General features: G+C 43.8%; 1 pseudogene across 1 annotated transcript; it reads left to right on the forward strand.

Annotated features, from left to right (window-relative positions):
• Positions 1-1,793: 1,793 nt before the first annotated feature.
• LOC309336755 (olfactomedin-4-like) lies at positions 1,794-9,521 on the forward strand (annotated as a pseudogene). Its single transcript, XR_014161581.1, has 4 exons — positions 1,794-2,036; positions 3,529-3,702; positions 6,927-7,096; positions 8,292-9,521. The product of XR_014161581.1 is annotated as an olfactomedin-4-like (transcript).
• The last annotated feature ends 156 nt before the right edge of the window (positions 9,522-9,677 follow it).

Consider the following 9,677-nt stretch of genomic DNA (forward strand, 5'->3'; position numbering starts at 1 on the left):
AACTGTTCATTTGAGCTTGGATGGATTATTTCAGATTACCTGTTAAACTGAGCAGTCTTCCTGATTTGCTTGAACCAAACGTGCAGATATACAATGTCTGACTCTGCCCTATTGAGCAGCCATCTTGACCTGAAGGGAGGTTATACAATGATGAACACTCATCCTGATGTGTGGAGGTTATATATATTTCCATCTATATATATTTCCATCTTTTATACCACACATTTTCATGCAATTCCCAAATTGCAAAGAGTCTGGTTTTTAAAAGTGGATTTTGTTGCAGCAAAGCACTTATTCCACTTGAATTGTATAGACTTATTTTTCTGATATGCAACTGAATTCCTTCGAAATGTGTAATGGGAGGGTGCCATGTGAGAGGTATGGCAGAAGAGAGAGATGAACGTGCTCAAAACTGGAACAGGAGCCAAACATTAGACAAGTAGGAAGGGATGAGGCTGGGAAATAAAGGGACAAGAAGAGCAAAGGAGTGAGGGTACCATTTTGTGGGACTGAAGGTGAACAAAATACTGTTTGCCCCATTTGTTCTCTAGGACTGTTGAGATCCTTAAAAAATATCCATCACTATTAATAAGTGTTTGATTATAGGGCATACACAGCGTACTCATGGAGGAAACAGCTGCTGCTTTTTTTTTTCATTCTGACATCCTTGGTGAATGGCTGTGCCTTCTTTGAGTAGGTCTCAAGGCTTCTGGATCTGTGCTGTTGATCACATCCTCTGCTTGACACTTTCCCCTTCTATTGTTTTGCTGTCTCCTGATAGTTCTGCCTTCCTTTTTACCAACTGCTCTCGATCCTTTGAGGACTCTCTCCCTCATTTCATAAACCCACCCCATTTTCTTCCATCATGTCCACATCCAGCAATTTCTTTTATAAAATCTCTGAAGTGCAGGATCTTTTTCTTCTTGAACCTTCCTAGTCTTTCCCATGCTTTCGCCTGTTTGTCTGTGATATATTAGAGTTACTGTCCCACCCTGGGTTAAAACTAATACCTCAAGTATCTTCTCTCTCCACCCCCCCCCCCAATGTATGAAAGAACAATTCCCCCTTTCCATGTTTTGCTGTTGTAACATTGGCAAGAAGAGCAAGTGCTGTTTCACACCTGGGTGTTGCTATAAATAGAAGTGGAACCACCCGCCTCAAGGAGAACACTCAATGGCACTAACAGTACGTCCTAACCCAGCCTGCATGGAGAACCTCATTGTAACCATTAACTCAGATCAAACAGACTTGGGAATCGTTAGAGATCTGGCAGTGCTGTTTACGGCATACGTAGCTTACTGCGCGCACACACATATATATGTGGTTGTTTGTTGTTGTTTAGTTGTTTAGTAGTGTCTGACTCTTCGTCACCCCATGGACCAGAGCACGCCAGGCACTCCTGTCTTCCACTGCCTAAACTCGACACAAGTATTTCCAAGGTGGGAAGAATGAGTGTGTACAGTGGTGCCCCACAAGACGAACGCCTCGCAAGACGGAAAACCCGCTAGACGAAAGGGTTTTCCGTTTTGGAGGCGCTTCGCAAAACGAATTTCCCTATGGGCTTGCTTCGCAAGACAAAAATGTCTTGCGAGTTCCTGCGGGGTTTTTTTCCCTTCCCCCCCCCTTTTCCTAAGCCCTAAGCCGCTTATCAGCTGATCCGCTAAAAGCCGCTAAACCGCTAATAGCACTAATCCGCTAAGCTGTCAATGGGCTTGCTTCACAAGACGAAAAAACCGCTATACGAAGAGCGTCACGGAACGGATTAATTTCGTCTTGCGAGGCACCACTGTACATTGATGTTTGGGTGATGGGCACCATTTTGAATGAAAATAGTGAACCAAGACATTATTTTGGTGTTACTTTGCCCATTTTTGGCACAGGTTCAGTCATCTGTCGAGATCATAACGAAACATTGCACAAGGGTTCCCAAGATGGGGGCAGCAATCTTTGGCAATGTTTGGATGCTGGATGCCAAGCCTGTGCAGAGCTTGTCTGAGACCCATGGCAGAAGTCCCCTGTTGACTGAGAGGAATGGGGTATTATTGGCATGACAGTCCAGCAAACCCCTGCCCCGTCCCCCAGCTGGCTTAGCCCTCTGAGGCCCGGGGCAGGTATGCCTGGCTCCCCCCACTCTACAAAGGCTTCCTGGTCACCATCTTGAATCATGATGGCAGACCAAAACATGACTTTGGCATGAATTCACCCAATTTTTGGTGTGACATGTCTAAACTCACAAATTACACTAGCTGTTTAAAAATAACAACAACAACAGGTTCCTAAAAATTCCCAGGCAGTGCCAGGCACCCCCTGCTAATAAAAGTGGGGGAACCATCTTAGTGATATTTTATATTAAATCCTGATGGGATTCTGATGCTGATGTACTGGGGATGCTGTGAAAATTATTCCGTGCATGAATGAGGAACACTTACCTGTGATTCCTGCATAGCAGGGGTGGAATAAATGAGCTTTGGAATCCCTTCCAAGTCTACAATTCTACGATCCCACAATAAACACCCATCTGGAAGCACCCCAAAAGCCCAAGACGTACGAGAAAACAAATGATTATTTCCCTTTGGCTTTGACACATCAAACAGGGTTTTAAATGCAATAATTCCTACTTGGAAATAATTTATACAGTGGTATAAAGAGGCATGACATGGGTCTGGAGATTCTTGCATTTCATTCAATATTGTGAAACAATGTTTTTGTTCAGAAATCACATGAGACGCAACCAGAACTTAGTACTAAAGTGAGTTACTTAAGCTGCATATATACCTTTAAAGCATATTCTGCTTCTGGGCACTGTCCTTTACTCCTTGCAGAGTTACGATTCCCAGCAACCCTTAAAAAACTGCAGTATCTAGAATTCTTTGACGGAAAGAATGTACTTTGAATATAAAAGTGTAGTGGATATACTCCAGTGGGAAGGGAAGGGGAGGAGAGTAGAGTGTGAAGGGATCGTGGTTTAGCACCAGCAAGCGTAGATTGAAAGGAGTGGATTGAGGCTGTAGGAGAGCAATCAGCTCATAGGCCAAACAAACTACAGTGGTACCTCAGGTTAAGTATTTAATTCGTTCCAGAGGTCCATACTTAACCTGAAACTGTTCTTAACCTGAAACACCACTTTAGCTAAGGGAGCCTCCCGCTGCCGCTGCGCCGCCGGAGCACGATTTCTGTTCTCATCCTGAAGCAAAGTTCTTAACCTGAAGCACTATTTCTGGGTTAGCGGAGTCTGTAACCTGAAGTGTATGTAACCTGAAGCGTATGTAACCTGAGGTACCATTGCAGAAGCTTTATTCTTTCAAATGGTAACTACCTAGACTCAGTACAATCTGTTGGAAGAGACTTTGCCCAAAAAACACAATGTAGAAGGCTCAGTCTAGTGCTGAATGGGGAGCATTTGCTGGCTAAAGGATGTGGTGGGGAGGTTGCTGTTCTCAGGAAACTATCCTGACCTTAGTTGACTATCAGGTTATGAGAATCAAGCGATGAAGCATCCCATTTGCCTTTCTGCATCCATCATCCCAGGTTGCTGCAGATCAGATCATCTTCCACGATGGACCAATAGCAAGTGATGACGAAAACAATAAATGTATCTGCAGCATAGAGCTCCCCGACACTACTTTTCCTTCACATCTGATGGTTATCCTGGAAAATGCTTATAAGAACCTGAGTACTATTTATGAAGAAGAAGCGAGCAAGGTAAGGGGGCACACTTCGGCACATAGACAGCATGCCAAATATTTATTCCCTGCCTTGAATCACTAATGCTGTCTAGTTCTGACTGTTTCCAGCAGCTGAACAATATAACACAACACAATCAGTGACTACAGTATCATATGAGCACTGATCCAGAGCATATTTTCTACAGTGTTTATATTTGCTTACATGTAAGATTGGCTTGTTAAGAAATTGAACTGCATCCCTCTCATATTATTTCTTACAAGTCTGGCTGATGAAGAATTGATCAAGATTGGCTGATGAAGCATTGAACGAAACAGATTGGTTATCCGGAAACTCTGTTCTGGAGATATTTGGTGACTTTTGAATTATTCTACCGCGACTGGTGAAGAAGATTTAGAGACTTTGGTTGCAATTTCTGATCATTTGTATTAGTCTATAAATAGTGTTTAGTGCCATTGTTATTGGCCATCATGCTGTGTTATATTGTTCAGCTTGTCTATATTGCAACACAAGGGTCTGTTTACGGATTACTGTTCCCAGCAGCTGGCAACACTACACAGGGGAATTGTACTGGGGGGGGGGCGTGTGTGTGTGACAGAATGTGGCTCACAGATCTTTCAAGGCATGTTAAGAAGAAGAAGAAGAAGAAGAAGAAGAAGAAGAAGAAGAAGAAGAAGAAGGGGAAGAAGAAGAGGAGGAGGAGTTTGGATTTGATATCCCGCCTTTCACTCCCTTTAAGGAGTCTCAAAGCGGCTAACATTCTCCTTTCCCTTCCTCCCCCACAACAAACACTCTGTGAGGTGAGTGGGGCTGAGAGACTTCAAAGAAGTGTGACTGGCCCATAGTCACCCAGCAGCTGCATGTGGAGGAGCGGAGATGCGAACCCGGTTCCCCAGATTACGAGACTACCGCTCTTAACCACTATACCACACTGGCTCTCTAACCCTTCCTCCAAAGCACTGTTACTGGATAGCCCTGGTAAAATAGTCCACCACCACCCACTATAAACTAAATTTGTCAGTCACAGAAGTGCTCTGAGTTCTCCCATCTCCACACCCCAATGTTTGTGAAAGTGCAAAGTTGAAGTCTACTCATTGTCTGGATACACCTTCAAAACTGAGTGATAAAAGAATGGTTGTTCCAGAGAAAAGGACAAGCATGGAAGCAACAATTGTAATGAAATGGTTGTTCATGATTTGTGGAAAGATGTTTTCAGTATCCTGCTAAGTGTGTGTCCTGCAAATTTCTCTAGGCTATGAAACTCCAGACAGACTTGGTATCATTTAATGGTACCTTGGATAAATTAACCGCAACAGTGTGTCAGGTTGAAATGGAAGGTATCAAGGATGAAGAAACTTATCAAGACCTCCTAGAAAAAATTAATCATACAAAGCAATGGGCTCGGGATCTGACTACATAATGCTCTAAGTGCAACTGATGCGGGCATTACATCTTTAACCAAACAGGTAGGTACAAAATGTTTGGGAGCACAGCAGTTTGAATTGTGCTTGCACATTGTACTGAATACACCAAGAGTGGTGCTCCTGTTTGAGAGGATTCAAACCTGCTTTAGAAAGGGCATTTGGGGGACTGTTTGGGGCTCTTCAAGGAAACTTTTAAAATATTTCTGTGCAATGCTGAGTCCTCCATGGCTAGAGAGCTGCTTCAGGGAGCAGGAAAACATGGGATGAGAATTTTGCCTATTTTAATGCTTACCACTAGCATAAAGTCTCAAAAGAGCTTATTCCTTCCTTACCTTGTTATTTTTTTTAAAAAAACAGACACTTTCAACATTCCATGACTCATGGACCTAATTAAGAATGTTGTGAGCAAAGGCAAAAACCTCTGCTCCAAGGCATGTAAGATGGAGCCAAGCATCATTTTCATCAGGGATTTGGGGACTGGCAGTCCTACTAACTTAGTAGCACTAAGCCCATCCCTGAGCCAAAGGATGCTCTGCCAAGGCTCTTTGAGCACATGCTGCCACAACCACTATCCTCTTTCCTGGCCTCAAAGGTGATTTCTTAGCAATTGAGGACAGGGATGTGAGGAGGGAGGCTGTGCAGAACACAAGTGCCTTCAAGCCTTTTGCAAGTGCTTGCACTGACTTCTTGCAGAAAGCTTAAGCTCACAAAACTGCAATCCTTTGGAATTCAAACAGTGAGATATTCATGCATCCCTAAACGTAATGACTAGATGCACCTAAGTCCTGTTCAAATGTTCTTCAAAAGTGGGTGAGAATAGCACATGGAGGGGAGGGGAGTTGAGTTGGGGCCATGCACTCACATCTCCATCCACAGCATCCCCACTGCCCCTCCTCTGACATACACACATTGAACGAGGAGGTCTGGAAAGGGGACCTCAGTGGCTGAGCATATTGTAGATCCTCCCTGCAATTGGAAAACCAGTACTAGCAGGTTTCCTGATCTCAAGGAGGATTCTAAGGGCATTCCCTTAGGCAACATCCACACCATACATTTGAAGCACATGGCTTCCCCCAGAGAATCCTAGGAAATGTGTTTTGTGAAAGGTGCTGGGAACTGTAGCTCTGGGAGGTGTAAACTACAGTTCCCAGGACACTAACTGCCCAATTTCTGGTTGAAGTCAGAACTGGGCCTCTGGTTGATCTCCTTGATGGGCTGAGATATAATGGCTCAGGCAGGCCTTAAGATATCCTGGACCCAAGTTGTTCAGGGTTTTGAATTTTTCTGAAAACTGCAGGTTCTTTTCACACATAGTACATCTTTATTGTAAGATGCTTAGCTGGGGGGTAGGATTTGAGAAATAAAGGCATACCCCCTTAGCACTTCTGAGATATTTCCCAGTCATTCAGAAGCCTTGGAGAAGATTCAGCTATTAAGAACAATCAGTCAATGTCTCTGGGTCATAGAATTATAGAGTTGGAAGGGACCGCAAAAGTCATTTAGTCCAACTTCCTGTAATGCAGGATCTTTTTGCCCAATGTGGGGCTTGAACTCATGTCCCAGAGATTAAGAGTCTCATGCTCAATCCATATAATAACAAGAGAGGTAATTGGTTACATCATCTCTCTCTCTCTCTCTCTCTCTCTCTCTCTCTCTCTCTCTGTGTGTGTGTGTGTGTGTGTTTGTGCATGCTTTAGCCTTTCTCATTCAATCACTCATGAAGCTGTCAAACACATCTACTACCACAACACACAGGGAGACGCTGCAATAGAAAATTGCTTGGGGCTGTTCAATTAAACATGTGCTAATATGTTTCAGGTCTCCAATGTCTCCAGTATTGTGTGGGAACTAGAAAAGTTTGACGAGAACAATGTGTTGTTGACACATAGGGAAATAGCCACTCTCAAGAAACAACTGGCCGATTGCGAAGACTGTTACAAATCCCAATTCTAGCCTCTCTCCCTCTGGAAACGGGACTCCAGAGTTTGGTGAGTCCTACCGTGTGATTGTGGGCTGGAACTTCTCCTTACATTGGTTTGTCTATAAGCTACATTATCATCACCATCATTATCATCACCATTATCACCGTCACCAGAATTAATATTTGTTGCTTTTTTCATAAAAGTGACTGAAAGCAGCTTGCGCTGTAAAAACCACCATTAAAAACAAATATAAGAAAAATAATAACATCACGGCATAAAATGCTCATTGTATATAAAAGAGCAGATCCAAGTCAATCTGCCCCACTAAAAATGTGAGTGGAAGAAGACACCACAAACATAGTTAAGTACTCTCCCAAATGAAGGGCCAAAAGCCTAGGAGAATAAAAAAAATGTTTTTGCCTGGGACCTAAAAGCAGATAACGCAACCAGGCATGCCTCCCTGGGGAAAGCACTCTACAAACGGGGAGCCACCACTGAGAAGGCTTGCTTCAGTCTGGTCACCCCACAAACTTAACCCAGCTTCTTCTCACAACTAGCACATCCTCAGCGAGCTATTTGAGGCACCACCTGACCCAGGAAAATTTTACCGTCGTTTTAGCTTTGAGCTCTTTCACTAGATCAGTTCTCAGCCTGTACCAGTAGAAATCGGGGTAAAAGGAATTTCCTAATAATTACTGGATTACCTCCCACTTAATAGTTCTTTATATTATAAAGAGGCCTGCAGAGCCCTTCTGGTGCCACAGGGTCCCCCCGCCATTTGACATTAGACTTGAAAGAAGCATTCTGTTGCACTTACTAATAGAATGTAGCATGTGCTTGTGCTTAGTGCTCACAGCAGTTCTCAGGTTTGCAAATGATCCCAAAAGGGATGATGACCACCTGCTTTAGTGAGAATTTTGGAAGGCAAACATGTAATGAACAGCTGATCAATGACAGTACAGAGGAGGAATTGGGAAGCATTATGCAGAGAAAACACAGCAGGGCAGAGGAGTCTGGGTTGGGGGCCTGACCCGTTTTCTAAATGCAGTGGGATAAAACTTGGCCGAGCTTTTGAAACAAGCAGAATGCCTAACATGGTCACAGAAAACAAAGATGATTTAGTTACTTATCTTGTAAAATTTATGCACCTCTTGATTGTTAAAAAATACACACAAAAAAACCTCAGAGCAGTTTGAAGGCGGAGAAAAACTTGTCAAGAGGAGCCACAAACAAAAGTAATTCCCTTTCTATTGCCTGGCAGGTAACTGCGACAACAAGGTGTTGATAAACATTAGCAAGCCACTTATAGTGAAACTCAACTGGCGAGGTTTAAGCTACAAATTCGGAGCTTGGGGAAAGGACTTTGCTGTTGGAAACAAGAATCCTGACGCATACTGAGTTGCCCCACTCAACACAGACAAGCGTTTGTTGGAAGCCTACTGCATCTACAACTCCTATTCCGACCTGCTGCTCTACAAAAACCAAATAGAGAAAAGCCTTTCTCAATTTGTTGGGTTCACCTGGAACTACACTAACTGTGGGCAGGGAAGCGGAACTATTTTGTACAACAGCAGCTTCTATTACAACTGCTACAACTCCAGGAACCTGTGCAGGTTGGATGTGGCAACCAGTAAGGTCCACCGCAAGGCCGTTGAAGACGCCGTGTTCAACAACTGGTACGCTTATAGCGGAATCAATTGGCAGGACTTTTGATTTCTCCGGGGATGAGAATGGACTGTGGCTCATTTACTCCATGGAAAAAAACAAGGGGAAAATAATGATTGGGCAGCTGGATCCCAATACTCTGACAATAGTCAAGTCATGGCAAACCTCACTGTACAAGCCTAAGGCAACCGGCACCTTCATGATCTGTGGGGTGATGTATGCCTTGATGCGGGTGACTGAACACAACGAGAAGATCTTTTACAAATATGACACTAACACAGCCACAGAAGGCTCTATGGACATCATCCTGGAAAAGCTCACAGGCACACCGCAAAGCATAAGCTACAACCCCAATGACCACAACCTATACATGTACAATGATGGCTGCCTGGTCAGTTATGATGTGATATTCTGACGCGTAGCCCTGTTCCAAAAGAGGAGTGTGATCAGTGTGAAAGAGCCAGATACTTTTGCGATGGTCGGTAAAAACCACTTCAGCTCACGAGACTTTGCCATAGCCTGAAAGAGAAACAAGGCCAGGCACGCACAACATTTACCTATTGGCAAATACATATTTTAAATGGTAAAAGTCTTGATTGTAAGGCCAGCAGGCAGTTTCTATCTTTAAAGGGTATAATTAAACAAGCCCTTTTCTTCACAGTGCAGTCAAGTGTCTACCTGTGTGAAGAGAACATGTCACAGGGTTGGCTGCTCTCACCATTGAACCTCCACTGCCTTTCCCTCGCACCAAATGATTCTGGCAGTAACAGGATTAGGGCTTTGGTGTGGAATCTGCTATAGATCATGCCACTGAGTAACTAGGAGTTCATAAACAGCAGGCATACACCCTGAAATCACCTTGCGTGTGTTGTGTTTGTGTGTGTCTGTCCCCTCCGGCTAGTTATGACACCTTTTGGGCCTCTCCTCAGGTGTTAACATTTGCCATCTGGAGGACATAAGTTCCACAACACCTGAGCTTCAC

Source organism: Podarcis erhardii (assembly GCF_964252035.2).
Source record: "Podarcis erhardii genome assembly, chromosome: 1".
NCBI lineage: Eukaryota > Metazoa > Chordata > Lepidosauria > Squamata > Lacertidae > Podarcis > Podarcis erhardii.